The sequence below is a fragment of the Hemitrygon akajei genome, chromosome 3 (genome assembly GCF_048418815.1).
Source record: "Hemitrygon akajei chromosome 3, sHemAka1.3, whole genome shotgun sequence".
Taxonomy (NCBI): Eukaryota; Metazoa; Chordata; class Chondrichthyes; order Myliobatiformes; family Dasyatidae; genus Hemitrygon; species Hemitrygon akajei.
In genome coordinates, this window is record NC_133126.1 from 192,943,272 (window position 1) to 192,960,148 (window position 16,877).

Consider the following 16,877-nt stretch of genomic DNA (forward strand, 5'->3'; position numbering starts at 1 on the left):
CAGATTTGTCAGGCAAGCTTTTTCCTTGGGAATAAGGTGCTGACCACAGCCTGCCTTCGCATGTGACTCCGAGTACCGCAAACCACATCCTTAACACACGACTGTAACACCTTGTCAAACACTGAGATCAGACTAACTGGCCTATACGTTCCATTCTTTTGCCTCTCTCCCTTGCTAACGGGCTAACTTGCCTAATTCTGCTCCCATGTCATACGAGAGGTGATGGATAAGTTTGTGGACTGAGGTAAAAGGAGATGAATTATACAGCTCTCGTTACCAGCGCTGAGTGACTATGCAGAAAATATGGAGTTAATAACTCATCTCCTTCTAGCTTAGGCCACGAACTTATCAATCACCCTGATGAGTTATTAAATTTAAACTTTCTGCATAATCACTCAAGAAGTTGAACTGTATTATCCATGTACCGGGAGCTTTTTTACTCATCTCCTTCTACCTTTCGCCACGAATCTATGAATCACTCCTGCTGCGGACACTTTCTGGAGGTCCAAGATCCATATGCACCACAACCGCTGGACTAAGTGCGTAAATGTGGGGGGGGGGGCGCTATGTTGAAAAATAAATGTGTTAGGTTTTCTAAAATTGACTCATTCTACCTCGGCCACGAATTCATCAATCAGCCTTCGTATGGTCTTATGGTCATCTTGGAGTGATATTTGAATTTTTGCAGTCTTCCAGAATCACACTAGAATCAATTGATTATTGAACGATCATTACAAATGCCTCATCAAAGTTTTCAGCCACGCCTGTCAAAACCCCGGGGTGGATACCATCTGGTCCAGGCTTTTCAGTTTCCCAAGATCTTTCTCTCTAGTTATGGCAACTTCACACACTTCATTTTAACACTAATTCCAAATACATTTTTGCCTGTCTGTATTGGTTGTGCTTTTCGGATGGGCAGATGTTCCGTCTGTGCCGTTTTCATTGCTTGAAAATTTAAATGGTCTCAGGGAAGAGCATTGCAACTCTGCATACCAGTGCTTCCCCTTATCAAACCTGCACTTTTACTTTGCACCCATGTAAATTTGTACTTTTTCATTTCACCCTGCAATATATGTCCTTATGTATGACAATAAAAAACTTAATTGACTTTGATCCTGAAGTTGTGCACGTTCCAAGAATATCAGTCAAATTTTACTTACGTGTTAGCCTTTGGTAAAATGACAACCGATATACGGTTCAAGTTTCAAGATATAAAACAAAACGAAAATAAATTTTATACAATATATTTTGTTAATTGTTAGAATATAATATTCATAATCTCAAAATAAAACGCTTCGTCCAAAATCACCAATACTTTAAATCAACATAAATTCGAAACCCCTAAATAAGAACATTACAAAACTTATACTGACAGTGTGCATTTTACCGCTTTAGGCTGCGTTCTAAACGATATGTCTTGATCTTCCACGTCGACGTGGACACTGATAACTCCGCCGAGGACAATATCAGCTTCCTTGGTAAAGCCGAGCAAGCCAAAATCATCCCAGGGCTTGCAATTTGGTTCCTCCGTCAATCTGGCGGGCAAAAGGCCGGACAGTAACAGCAGGCAGCAAAGTATACAACGCATCATCAGCGTGTGGAACTATTCTAATTCTAACACTCCGCTCCTTTCCCCGTCTTTAAATACTGATGGATTATGAGAAAGTAGACGTTCAGAGGAACTATTTGGCTTTTCCTCAAGGGACTGAGGCGTAATTTCCAAACAGGATTAATGGCACAGTCACGGGTTTAAAAAAACAAGAGCCCGCAGTACTCTCGAAATCACCGGTTTCCATAAGAAAGCACAGTAACATAGATCTAATCAAGCCGTCTTCCCCAGTGTAATCTAAAATGCCTCACGGCGTGCACGCTTCTTGATGAGTGTCACTGATTCCTGAGGATGTACCATCTGGCCCTAGACTCTCCCACTCTACACATCCACACTATATTTCACGTTCAACATTCGATAGGTTTCAATGAGATCACCCCCCCCCCCCCCATTCTCCAAATTCCAGTGAATATACGAACTAATCCAATCAGTTATGCAATATTTTACATTAATCCGGTCCGGAGAGCGGATTTTGCTGTTTATCTTTGGAAATCGCGAATTAAACGATACCCTTTCGGTTGGGAGTAAAGCTCTAAGTGGTCTAAACCAGTTCGTGCAAGGATGGGCGGAAGCAGAGGAGAGACTGAAATATGGGCCAAAGGGCTTGTGTCTGTCCAGTTTCATTCTATGTTCACTGACTTCAAGACATATTCAAATGTCGAGGACCGACTGTGGAAAAGAAGCAGTGTTCAGCGCCAGTACTCCGTGCCTACCAGTATCGCCACCTGATCCCGTCCCCTCTGCCTGAGTCTGACTCGTTTCCCTCTCTTATCGCTATTACCATTGGGGGTGAGGTTCAGGAGTCATGGGTCCGAACCTGCTCGTCCATGAACACTTGTTGTTCTATACCCATCTCTCCATTGCCAATAGACTCATTTTCAGGGACTCTGGCTTTGCTATGTCTGGTTTTTTCTTCATGAATTTTGTTGTATTCCTATACTTTTCTGTGTATGTTTGCAAAAGATGAATCTCAAGGATGTAAATGATATACATCCTGATAAACTGGAACACGCTGCGAGCGCAAGTGATGAATGAGACCTCAATTTCAATGTTTATGAGACGTTTTGAAAGGTACATGAATAGGAGGAGATTGGGGTGAGTTATTGTCTGGGCGGAAGTATGCGGAACTGGGCAGTTTAAATGGTTCCACGCATACTAGTTGCGCAGTAGGGTCTGTTTACGTGCTCTACTTTTCTATGACTCCATGACTAAGTCATACTACGATAGTAAGTTTACTTTTCCCTTTGAAATTTAAAAGACGTACAACTTTGGAATGTGGGAGAAAATCGGAGGTCAGCAGGTCAGGCCGCATGTGTGGGAGGAGAAGTGGCACACCTTTCAGTTCGAAGATCCTTTTAGACAGGTGTTCCCAACATAGGATCCACGGACCCCTTGCTTAATAGTATTGGTCCATGGCATAAAAAATAAGTTTGGCATCCCCTGCTTCAGAAATGGAGAGACAAAACAAGTTTTAAAAGATATGAGATTAGCCTTATTTATCACATGTACGTTGAAAAAAAACCCAGTGAATTGTGTCATTTCTGTCAAATCAGCGAAGATTGTGCTGGGCAAGTGTGGTCACGATTGTGAAGTCAGCCTAGCATGGCCACAACTCATTAATCCTAACTGTACGTCTGTGGAATGTGGGAAGAAATCGAGGTACGGGGAAGGGTGCCCATGTGGTCACGGGAAGAGCGTACAATCTCCTTAAAGCTAGCAACAGAATTGAACCATTGTTCTTCGCGCTGAAATAGCGCCTAATTTTGCCGCCTAAATTGTCCGCATGCAATGAGTTCTCTCTCAGTGCTCTCAGCTTACAGTAGAGACTATTGCCCTGGCAGAGTGTTAAATATAATATATCAGGCCTGTACTCGTTTGAATTAATAAGAGCTTAGTGCTATTAATGAAACACCGTTATTTTTATTGTTGCAGTATAACTGACTCATATTCAGGAAAGATGATTTCCCGACTGAGCCTTACAGAAAGAGGCCTTCAGCTCAAGTCGTCCAAGCCAGCTCTGTTGCCCAGTAAATAGGTCTCATTTCCTCGCATTTCAAGTTTCAATTAAATTTATTATCAAAGTTCATGGACTATATGTCTCTGTATACAGCCCTGAGATTCATTCTCTTGCGGGGATACTTAATAATTCCATAATAGGATAATAACCACGACAGAATCCATTAGACAGCACAATCTGGGCGCTTACCCGGTGTACAAATGACAATAACTGTGCTAATACAGAAATAAAGAAATTATAATACTAAGTAAATGAACAATATCGAGAGCATGAAATGAAGAGTACTTGAAAGTGAGTCGTTAGGTTAAGACAACATTACCTTGAAGTTAACTGAAATTAACCCCTGTGCTTCAAAAGCCTGATGGATGAAGGGCACTAACTGTTCGTGAACCTGGTGTTGATTGTTCTGAGATTCCTGTACAATCTTCCTCATGGCAAAGCTATAAGGGAGCAGGCCGTGGGGGGTGAGACTCTCTGATGATGGAGCTTTTCTGCGTCAACGTTTCGTGTTAATGTGCTGAATAGTGAGGAAGTCTTTACCCATGATGGATTGGACAGGATCATAGTGGTCTTCTGCTATCCATCGGGGACATTTATCAGGCAGGGCTCTTGATCCATACATCCATCCGGCATTCTCTTTGACTTTCTATCATCAGGTAGGGAACTACGATGCAAGAAAGCAAGAATGATCATGATGTGAAGCAGTTTCTTCCCCGAAGAATTAAGGCTTCTGAACTCCTAGTGCATAACATTCGAAGTGTCACTGGTTAATCTGTTCCATATCTTACACTATTTAATATTAATGTACTATGGTTTGCTTGTTATTTTGTGTGATTCATCTGTAGATTTTAACCATCGCTTCATAAATTATCGTGCGTTATGAATGTTCAATGTGCTATTTGCTTTACACCTTAGTTCGGAGAATCCTTATCTCGTTTCTATATACATCATGCAGTTAGACACGTATATAGATAAATGACAAAAAACGTTACTTGATTTGACATGATCTTTAAATGTCTTGCCAATTCTTTGTAAACACGTAAGGAAGTAAATTTCTCCGTCCATTCTCCAATCTAGTTGGCATTTAAATGCTGCTGTTCTTCCTGCTTCAATCCTATTTCTGGCAGATCATTCCAAATGCACATCACACTTTGCATGAAGAAGCCGCCCCTAATGTCTCTTAAATCTTTTGCTTCTAATATTAAACCTGTACCCTCTTGTATTTAGCAGCCTTCCCGGGGATAAAATTTAAGAGCTTCCACTATGTCTGCACGTCTGTCAGATTACCCTCTAACCTGATACGTTCTAGGTAATGAAATTCTATTTTAACCATACTCTCCTTCTAACACAAACCCCAGAATCCAAGCAATATCCTGGTACAGACTCAATGGCCACTTTATTGGGTATCACTGTGCAGGTCTACCTGTTTGTGAATACAAGTATCTAGTCAGCCAATCGTATGGCAGCATTCAATACATAAAACCATGCAGTCATGGTCAAGAGTTGTTGTCAAGTCGGAGTTCTTGTTCTTGTTTGAACACGTGCAGCTTACCCACTTGAAAGGGAGTGAATGCGAAGGTTTTTTAACCGCATTCAACTCAATGACCAAACAAATTTTCCTTTTTTATTCTCCTTTTATTTTTCGTAAGTGCAGCAGCTTGATAGTTCCGTTAGATCCATCAGTCATTAGTCCTTAGTCATTAGTCATCAGTCATTAGTCACTAGTCATTAGTCATAAGTCAATCATTAGGTTAGTCATATAGTGAAAAAACTGGCTGCCTCTCGGACTTTGTAGACGAATTCGGACCCGCACCTTTGTTTCTCCAATGGACCGTTATGGCCTCTGACCGTTATGTTTCAAAATAAGCGGCCCTTCCCGAAGGTTCGCGAGCTCTTTTTAAACCTCTAGCTGTTTCTGAGAAGCGCCTGAACGCAATAATCCCCATGGCGAATTTAGCGCTAACCCAAACACAGAGACAGAACCACAGTTTTCCATTAAACAGGCTCTCAAGTTATTTAGAGTTCAGCATTTTACCACGGATTCCAGCGCTACTCCCGGACTGCTGCTATGACGCTGCGGGGATCCCCTCCCTCCAATGTTCCGGGCTGAAGCAGCACTCAGGCAGTGGGTTCCATCCGGTCTATCAGTGGATTCTGGCTATTACATTGACATTTTATATTCTTTTGCCTCTAGGTCCCAGTACTTTTCAGAAGCTCAAGTTTGACTTGACACCTCCCACTCGATCATCCCACGGAAACACAGGGGAGATCGCCAGGTTCAAAGGCAAACTTGATGGTCCCAGTTCGGTGTTCTTACGATATATTGTTGACTTGACTTTCCATCTGTTTCTCAGCAGGTAGTAAGACAACCAACCGCCTGACGTCCCTGTGAAGGATAGTGGCTTGGATCCTGTCGTTTTTCCCATCAGAGATTGGATGCCTTGTTGTTACTTTCAGAGCTTTTGACACAGGAACACTGTAGCTTGGGAAGATCTGATGTTGACGTCCCTCGCGATGCCGTTGCTGTCTGGATTAGTCTTGACGACTATGCCAAGCTTGAAATGTCCCTTCAGTGCATTTTGGTCGCATAACCAAACGATGTCCCCAACAGTGACGTTTGTCTGTGCAGTATGCCACTTGCTCCTGACAAATTAGGACCAGTGAGTTGGCTCCAGCATCTCCAGAACTTGGTCACCTCTGACTGCATTGCTCGGAGACTTCTGTAGGGGTAGGTGGAAAAGTCAAAGGTTTTGAAATCCCTGCTTTGTGATGCTGGACCGAGTAGAAGAGTGTTGTGTGTGACATACTGAATTCAGTCATCCCGGCGCTGTACTCTGGCGTCCATTGGGCATTCATTGGCAAGGTTGTCTGCTATGTGAAGAGTTGTCTGGAACTCGCTATAACTGAGCCCAGGCTCCTTCCCAAGACGATGGAGTGCTCTCTTCACAGTGCGTACAGCCACTTCCGCAGCACTATTCATGTTTGGAGAATCAGGCGGATGGATTTTCCACATCCACTCCGTTCCATTTGTTGCCGCGGTCTCCTGCAGGGCTGCTTCTTTCAGGCCGTCGAAGAATCTGTACAGCTCCTCCAAGACTGATTTTGCTCCAATGAAATTGGTGCATGTCTCTCACCAGATCGTTCTTGGATGTCCCCTGATTGCTGTGAACCTTTGATAGGCCATCAGGAATTCTTCGGTTGATAGGGTGTTTACCGACTCTGTGTGGGTGGCCTGCAGGCCATGCAGCAAAAGACAACTCCCCAGACTTTCAGTCTTACTCTTCTCTTGACGTCATCTTTCACCTGGTAGGGTCCGAAGAGATCCACCATTGTGAACTGGAACAGTGCAGCAGGTTCAGTTCTTTCTGGCGGCAAGTCCCCCATTACTTGTTGACATTTCCTTGCTTTTGCCTTCCTGCAGAACATGCAGCCATCGACAACTTCTTGGGTAATTTTCCTTTCCCTTATGATCCATGCCTGTATTCTCACCTTGAGCAAGGTTCCGGCCACTCCGTCATGACCCTCATTGTGGGCCTCCCGAGTTACCAGTGTGGACACCCAGGCATCATAGTGCAAGATAGGGACACCAACTTGATCTTATTTGAAGATTTGCATTCGGCCACCGCAAACTAACAGCCCAGAGTCTTGGTCTTTGTAGACTACTAGCCTGTCTGTAGTGGTCCTTGGGAAGGTTGCGCCCTCTTGTGCTGCTAGAAAAATGTCTCTTAGAGCAGCTTCTTGTTCCCTTACTGAAGTGACTTCTACCAGAGAAACGGCCTCCCACTTTGGACTGTCCACGGCTTGATTTTGTCCAGTGAAATTTTTTGATGCTCTCCAGATCCATGCAACTGTTCTGAGGAGTCGAGTTAGAGCACTGAACTGTTTGATGTCCACAAGGCTTCGGATGGCTGACGCTACAGGCGTTCTCCGTTGATCTGTTTTGACCTGTTACTGTATTTGTGCTGGCTCTTGTTTCTTTGCTTTGGCCCTTGTCAAAGCACGAACAAATGCCTTCTTTTGCAACGTGTTGATGCTTTCCCTGGCTGTGGCTGCTAGTTCTTTGGCTGAATTCAGCGGTCATTCATTCACTGGCAAACTCAAAAACTTTGGCCCATTTTGCCACTCTGAGTCTTCATGCAGGTCTTGAGGGCTGGCTGCTCTGGTGATTACCTCAGCAATATTTTGCGGACCAGGAATCCACTGCCAGTCCTGCATCCCTGTGCTGTTTTGAATCTCTCCAATCCTACTTGAAAGATTGTTTAATAGACATAGCTTTCACGCTGTATTGCACGAAGAACTGTTTGGCTATCAACGAAATGGTACCACCTCCCAACTTGGATTCGGCTTTGCAGCTCAAAGTACTTTCTCAGACGTGAGACCAACACTGCTCCACACATCTCTGTTTAGACAGCATCACCTTTGTGATTCAAGGGAGTTAGTTTGGCTTTAGGCTCCACTAGCCTGACGATTAAGCCCTGGTCCCAGTTCCACCTTAGGTATATCGCTGCTCCATAGGCGTGCTCGCTTGCATCAGAGAATGTGATTGCCCAGGGTTCCTCAGTTAAGCATGGGGGAGTCTGTGCCCTGGAGAACTTTAACTTGCCAAGTTGAACGTACTCTTCAAAGAGCTTAATTGCATCCTCCCTGAGGCCATCTGAAAGTGCTATATCTCATGTGTCTTTGACTGGACACCTTTCGCCCTTTGCCTCATGGAACGCCCTTTGTACCAGATTTGCTCCCTTTTGCTTAGCAGAAGTTACCAGACCAACTGGGTCATACAGCCCTGACACTTGGCTGAGCAGTTCTCTTCGTGTCAGAGGGTTTGGCGTCTGGTCTCTGATTTGCTCTTTTAGAATGTCTTGGCCAAGTCTCATTTTTTTCCTTCTCTTCGAGAAATTGATTGCAATCATGACATGGAGCTTGTCCACTTCTACTATGTGGCCCAGGCCAAGTGCCTTGTTGTCATCATCGCACATTTGTTTGGCAAGACCATGGTTTCTGCCTTATACTTCTCCAGCTTGTCGTTGCACTCTTACCTCCCATTTTGCCCAGAAAAGACCCAAGGCTTTAGCTCGAAACCTCCGGCCTTCAGGATCTGCTCCACATTTGCAGTGATGGATTTCAGCTGGTCAAGATTGTTGTGGGATTTGAGAATGTCATCAACGTAGCTGTCGTGTTGGAGCACCTGCCGATCCTCTTCGAGGTGGGTGAAAGGACGGAGGTGAACAGTTTCGCGCATTGCTAGCTGCGCAATGCTTCAGCTGGTTTATCTCTGATGTTCAAACTTGTGATTGCATATTCCCCCAGCTCCTCGTCCTCGGAGTCTCGCCAGAGGAATCTATGCAGGTGCACTTCTCGATCTTCCATCCAAACTAAATTATACATCTTTTTTATGCCACCCAGAGCAACGTACACTCCACTCCTGAATCTGAGTAGGACAGTGCGAATCTGGTTGAAGACATCTGGACCTTTCATTAGCAGTTCATTCGAGCTCACGCCTCTGAACTTCTGGCTGCTGTTCCACACGAGTCTCTCTGGGGTCCTGACAGAGTGCGGGTTCGGAGCAATACAGTGACTCACGTACCAGACTGGCCCGTTTTAGTTGATGACTGTGTCTTTGGACAATTTCATTGCAGCCCTTCGATCGACCAGGTCTTGCACTTGAGCAGTGTAGGCAGCTTTCCACTCGGGTTCTTTGGCTAGTTGTTTTTCCGTCCAGAGAAAAGTAGCCTCGACTGTTGTTTTATTGTTTGACAACGAAGCTGAATCTTCTAACCATCCCACTTCCACCACTCTAGGAAGTCCCGGTTGGTGGTTGAAGTACCTGACTCCGGAAGCTTGATGCCATCCTATCTGTTTCATGGAAGTTGCTCTGGGACTCTGCTGGTCAGCTCTTCGTTCTTTACAGCAGCCGCTCTCATTGATCTTGCAAAATGTGTCTTGGACATGTGGGCCGACGCAGACAGCTCCTCAAAGCGATCAGGATGTGCTCCTCCGAACATCTACCCCAGTGGTCCGTCCCACAGCACGAGGCCTCCAACAGCTCTGGTTCTCTGAGGCGCTAGCTGACCTTCTCTATGGCTTATGAGTAAATCTATTTCTCTGCGTCTCACAAGTTCATCCAGCGGTATGTCTGGGAAGAATTTCTGCAGTTGCTCCCGTGTCACATGTTTGTGGACATTTGCAATGCTGTCTGGTCCATAACAAACCAATTGGCGTGATTTGAAAATGCCCTTGGGAGTGTTTACTCTGATATTTAGAAGGTGCGCTTTGTCTCCTACTGAATCTTCAGCCCCCCCCCCCAACTCCATGGACGACGAAAGTGATTCCTCACTTCTGAGGTTCAGTCTGCTTGCGGCCTTGTGGGCTATATAATTGGTGTCTGAAGCCAAGTCAATTAACGCCCCGATGTTTTGTCCAGCATTCGCTGTGACTTCGAGAAGCATAATGGTCACTGGCAGATCTTGTAATCCACCTTCCACCAGAAGGCCCGGTTTACCTTTCACAGTGCTGAAGGCTCTGGATGCAGTGTTTGAAAATACATCGCGACGTTGTTTGGCCAATTCTGGTGTAAGTTTGCTGAAGAACTCCTCTTGATCCTCTGTATATTTCTTCCTGCCTTTATCTTCCTCTGAACCAAATCTGCTCTTTTTAAAACCTGCGCTGCTTTACTTTATTTCAGCTTTAGGGCACAGATAGTAATGATGCTCAGGAGTATGCTCATCCTTGCGATCTTGGTTTTTACACGGATAGGCGGGTTTGCATTATGAACTGTCAACATGAACATCGAAACACCACTTGCACGCCCCCAACTTTCGTCACTGCTTGTTTCACAGGAGAAAGACGCACGAAGGCTGGTGGCGGAAATTGCTACTGAACATTTAAGTACCCACAAAGGGTGGGGCTGAGGATCGATTAAGAGGGAACGATCCGTGACTTTTAGTGCGTGTAAAGGGCGACTCTATGGAATCTAGCAGTGTGTCTAACCCTTTCCTGGGTTGGTAGACTATCACTTGAAGACGGCGCTCTTAAGTTGCTCACGTTTGGCTGACTTGGAGGACATCGAGGAGGATCGACAACAACTGTTTATTCAGATTACAAGTATCTCTCTGTCGCACTTCAATACCATGCAGCTGAACTGAACTTCTCTTACATGCCATAGTAAGACTGTAACTCTTGCCACCTGAGCTTGAATAAGTTTCGGAACTTTATTCACAGCTATTTATGCATAACAGCGTTTACTCTTGATTTAGCTGGTTTAAGTTACTATAATTACTCAGTTACTAATAAAATAGAGTTTTGTTAACAGCAAAACCAGACTCCAGGTGTGTTCTATGGCTGCTGATACTTTTACAGTGTTGCTTGTATGTAACTTTAAATTGGGTGGCTCGTCCGGATATGAACAAACTGTTTGGAGCCATTTTAAAATGGTAAATCTTTTTACCATTTAGATACACACCTAAATGGTATCACAGGTTTGTAGTAGGTAAATTATTGGAATAAGTCCTAAGAGATAGGATCTACAAGTATTTAGATAGACAGAGATTTATTAGGGACAGTCAACAACTGCTTTGTGCGTGGTCGGTCAGGTTTCATAAATCTATTAGAATTTTTCGAAGAGGTTACCAGGAATATGGATGAAGGGAAGGCAATGGATGTTGTCTACAAGGAGTCGAGTAAAGCCTTTGACAAGGTCACGCATGGGAGGTTAGTTAGGAAGTTTCATTCGCTAGGTATACCTGGTGAGGTAGTAAATTGATTAAGACATTGTCTCAATGAAAGAGTCAGAGAGTGTTACTGGAGGATGGCTTCTATGTGTGGAGGCCTGTGACTAGTGGTGTGCCACAGGGATTAGTGCTGGATCCATTGTTATTTGTCATCTTTATCAATAATATGGATGATAATGTGCTAAATTGGATCAACAAATTTGCTTATGATACAAAGAGTGGAGGTATAGCGGATAGTGAGGAAGATTTTCAATTATTGCAGAGGGATTTGGACCAGCTAGAAAAATAGGCTGAAAAATGGCAGATGTAGCTTAATACAGGCAAGTGTGAGGTAATGCATTTGTAAGGAAAAAAACAAGATAGAATATAAAAGGTAAATGGTAGTGCACTGAGGAGTGCAGTGGGACAGAGGGATCTGGGAATACAGATACAAAATTCCCTGAAAGTGGCGTCACAGGTAGGTAGGGTAATAAGGGAGCTTTTGGTACATTGGCCTTTGTAAATCAAAGTACTGAGTATAAGAGTTGGAATGTTATGGTCAGGTTGTATAAGACCGAATTTGGAGTATTGTGTGCAGGTTTGGTCACCAAATTACAGGAAGGATATTAATAACGTTGAAAGTGCGCATAGAAGGTTTACAAGGATGTTGGGGGACTTGAGAAACTGAGTTACAGTTACAAAGAAAGGTTTATCTTTGTCCAGGAAAGTATTTATAGCAGAACAAAACCGAGATCCTGAGATTGTGGCTTAAAAAAAAAACCCAGATTTCTCCGAGGAAGAGGTTCAGAGAGAGTCAGTGGGCTATAATCTTAAAGACGGGGTGCCAATGAGGAAATGGAGACCACATACTGTACCTGTAACTGAGGATTGTGCCATTGTGCACCACGTTGTGGTCCGGAAAGCTTCCAGGGCTGAAAGTCTGAACAAGGCTTATAATATAACCTTTAGGTAGACATTTTCGAGTGAATAAGACACTGATCCGGTTATAAAAGAATTTTACTGGCCTAATGTAAGGAAAGATATTTTGACTTTTTGTAGAGCCTGTCACACTTGCCAAGTTGTGGGGAATCATAATCAGGCCAACCCCGTAGCCTCACTTCGGCCGTTACCTGCTTTCGGTGAACCTTTTTCCAGAATCATAGTGGATTGTGTTGGCACATTTCCAAAGACTACAGCTGGCCATCAGTGTTTGCTGACCATTATGTGTGCTGCGTCTTGGTTCCCCGAAGCGATTCCTCTCAGAAATATTAAGGCTAAAACTGTAGTGAAAGCTCTCATCAAGTTTTTTAGTATGGTTGGTCTGCCCAAAAAGATTCAATCTGACCATCGCAGTAACTTTACCTAGGGGATATTCCAAGAGATAGTTTGTGCCCTGGGAGCTAAACATATTGTATAATCTGCATAATACCTAGAATCCCAAGGAGCATTAGAAAGATTTCGTCTACCCTTAAGACTATGAAATATTGTATTGAGAATGGAAAAGACAGGGATGAGAGTGTGTATTTGCTTTTGTTTGCTGTAAGAGATTCGATCCAAGATTCCTAGTGGTTTAGCCCGTTTGAAATAATATTTAGTCACAAAGTGAGGAGAACTTTGACCCTGCTCAAAGAACAGTGGTCTGATAGGGAGGTACAAGTTAGTTTATTAAATTATATTTTGGAATTCAAATATAGACTTCACAAGGTTTGTGACCTTGCAAAGTAGAATTTGCAGAGTTTTCAGAAGAAGATGGAGCTTTGGTATGATCACCGAGCGCGGGAACAGATTTATCATGTAGGAGGTAAGGTCCTTGTTTTGTTACCAGTTTTGACCAACGCCCTCCAAGCGAAGCTTAGTGGAGCATACCAGATAATAAAAAAATGACTCACTGAATTATGTTATTAAAACACCCGATCGTAGGAAGGGCACTCAGCTGGTTTACATCAATATGTTAAAGCCGTATCATGGCTCAGAGACGGCAACTGTGGGTATTGTTCTGAAAGTAAATGGGGCTGTGGAGACTGGGAACGTGGTAACAGATAATTTTAACAAGTCGAAAATGGTTCCTACCTGACTGACATGAAGTAAAACATTTGGAGCCTGAGCAGCAACAACAATTGAAGGGACTCATTTTTAAGTATGAGAAATTATTCCCCGATATACCAAAACAATGTGCAACAGCTGTGCATTACATAATTATAGGTCAAGCTGACCTAGTTAAGCAGCATACTTATTTAATGAATATACTGTTGGTGGCTGGTAAAAAGACTCTTAGTGGGGAATGGTTATCACAGGAGAGCCCAACGTTAAATACATGGGTGCAAATTACAATGGACATTTACAAAATAGAGAAGATAACAACATCTGTTAATCATAAGCTGGAACAATTTGATTCATACTGGTTAAAATGGTTTAACTACGTAATGCCTCATAGGCCTGATTTTATTCACACAAATCAATGAATATGTTGTAAAAAAAATCACTCCTTACTTGTACATAGTTCTTTCCGTTTGCTTGTTTTTATTTTCTTTCCACTCTTTTCAATAAGTGTATACCTCAGATAAATACTTTGTGGAGATTTGTGATATATATGATATATATGTATAATATCTGAAATATATCTTATGGAAATGGTTGATGATGAACTTCAATAAAAAAAAATAAAAAGAGAGAATTGGTTAAACAAGAAATTGAATACTGGTTGAAAAATGGTATCATTAGGCAATCTATATCTAATTGTGCTTCGCAATGTGTTATCGTGCCAAAGCCCGATGGCAGCGTGAGATTCCACACTGATTACAGGAAAGTAAATGCAGTGACAAAGACAGATGCTCACACTACTCTTAGGGTGTATGACTGTATTGATAAGGTTCGGAAGGCTAAATACTTTACGAAGATCGCAATGTTGAAAGGATACCGGTGTGTACCCTTTATAACACCCTCTGGATTGTATGAGTATAATGTTTTTTTGTGCTCAATACTATATTTATTGTTAGTATTTATTATTACCGTGTATACTGTTTATCCTGTGAGCTTCTTTTTTAATATATTGTTTATTTTTTCAACAAACAACAAAAAATACAGCACATCCACAACAAAACACCAACCTAACAAAATCAAATTAAATATTGAGCAGCAAAAGACAGAATAATATAATATGAATAATATAAAGGCAAAACCATATCAAATTTATTTATTGCATCTAGGGACTCATGTTTGTCTAAAACTCCGAAATTAGGTATATATTTCCTAACATAATCTCAAATTTGTAAATATCTAAAAAAACTAGATACAGGGATATTGGAAACTGTTTGTAACCGCGCAAATGAGGCAAAGTTTCCATTAATATATAGGTCACCTACACTACAGATGACACTCTGTTTCCAGGAAGAAAAAACAGTATCATTCAGGCCAGGCAAAAAGGAATGATTGTCACAAATCGGAGTGTCAATATAAGTTTTTGGTGCCTTAATGTGTAGTTGAATCTGCTTCCGAATTCTTATAGTGCTTCCAACCACAAATAATAATGGTATAATAATCGAATCCAATTGCTTAAAATATGACAGAGGAATAGAACATGGAATTGACTGGAAAAGGTGAAGAAATCGTAGCATACAATCATCTTGATTGCGTTAACCTTCCCCACCAAAGAAATTGGAAGGGTTTTCCAAAAGTCAATATTGCGTTTAAACTGTTCAATTTTGTTTCGCTAATTCACTTGTCAAAGGTCATCTGGGTTTTTTTTGTAATAGGTACACCAAGATAGGAAAGATTATCATAAGTCATTTTAACGGGAATAGACTGTAAATACTCTGTATTAACAACTGCAGTGACAGGCATTAGTTCACTCTTATCCCAATTAATAGAGAAGCCTGAGAAACTACCAAAATTATTAATTAGAGTCAGAAGGACCGGTATTGATGTTTGTGGGCTGGAGATATATAAAAGGACATCGTCAGCGTATAATGAAAGGTGATGTATATGTCCATGCATATCAATGGGAAATATCAAAGTGTCCTGTCTGATGCTAACAGCCAGTGGCTCAATGACAACTGCAAACGAAAACGGAGAAAGGGGGCAGCCTTTAATGGAGTATAACGTTTTAACCTTTGGAATGAAACATGCTCCAGGGACATACCAAAGGTTGATTAATTCTGTGATTCGAGGTTTAGAAAATACAGAGACTTATATTGACAATTTGGTTGTATGGAGTGACACGTGAGAAGAGTATTTCTCGGCAGTAGAGAAGCTGTTTAATAGGCTTTCCATAGCCAAACTTACTGTTAACCTAGCTACAAGTGAATTTGGCCATGCCACTGTTACTTATTTTGGCTACGTAGTAGGCCATGAACAATTGGCTCCTGCTCAAACCAAGGTTCAGGGTATTGCTGGGGTTCCTGTTCCGACGGGCAAGCAAGCCTTGAGAAGATTTTTGGGTATGGTTGGGTACTACCGTAAGTCTCCGATATCACTCTTCCCCAGACGAACCTACTAAAAAGGTAGGTTTGTTTAGAATGAGTGCTGTCAAGGGGCATTTGAACGACTGAAAACGATTCTATGCTATCAACCTGTGCTCAAAGCACTTGATTTTACAAAGACATTTTCTATAGCTGTAGATGCCTGTGGCGACGCTGCCGGAGAAGTACTGCTGCAAAAGAGTAAAAGTGATATTGAACATCCTGTAGCTTACTTTTCTACGAAATTTAATGAGTATCAGAAGGATTTTGCCGCTGTTGAAAAAAAAGCTATTATCCCTCCTTGTGGTCTTACAACACGTTGTTGTCTATATTTGCCCTGGGCAGAACCCACTTGTGATTTACACTGATCATAATCCATTAGTGTTTACGAATAAGATGAAGGATAAGAACAGCAGGTAATTGAACTGGAGTCTGATCTTGTAGGAATATGACATGGAAAGGTACTGAGAACATTATAGTAGATTGTTTGTCCAGGTGTTAAGTTAAAGTCTGTATACGCTTCTGTAACGTGTTACCTGGTAGTTACATATGTATTGCTTTACACCTTATTATCTGTAGATGGGAAGAAAAATGCTAATTGTTCAATATTTATCTCGAAAGAAAGGAGGTGTGATGGAATCTCAAGTTTTATTCATTATGGACTGTGCCTTTAAGAACTATGTCTGTAAGACGGCACCAGCAGCTTATTTCCAAGAGAGACAGTGACAGAGAGAGAGAGAGAGAGAGAGAGAGAGAGAGAGAGAGAGAGAGGAGAGAGAGAGAGAGAGAGAGAGAGAGAGAGAGAGAGAGAGAGAGAGAGAGAGAGAGAGAGAGAGGGGAGAGGGAGAGACAGAGAGAGGTGCAACATGATTGACAGCTTATGTTCAGCTCAATGATATTTAAACGAGCGTTATATTATCAATATCAATTATATTTATATCAATGATATCAATGATATCAATGATATTTAAATAGGTCACAGAGGCACGACGGATGGTGGCAGAAATAGCCACTGAACTTTTAAGTACCCACAAATGTGGGGTGGGGCTAAGGATCGATTAAGAGGAAACGATCTGTGACTATTAGTG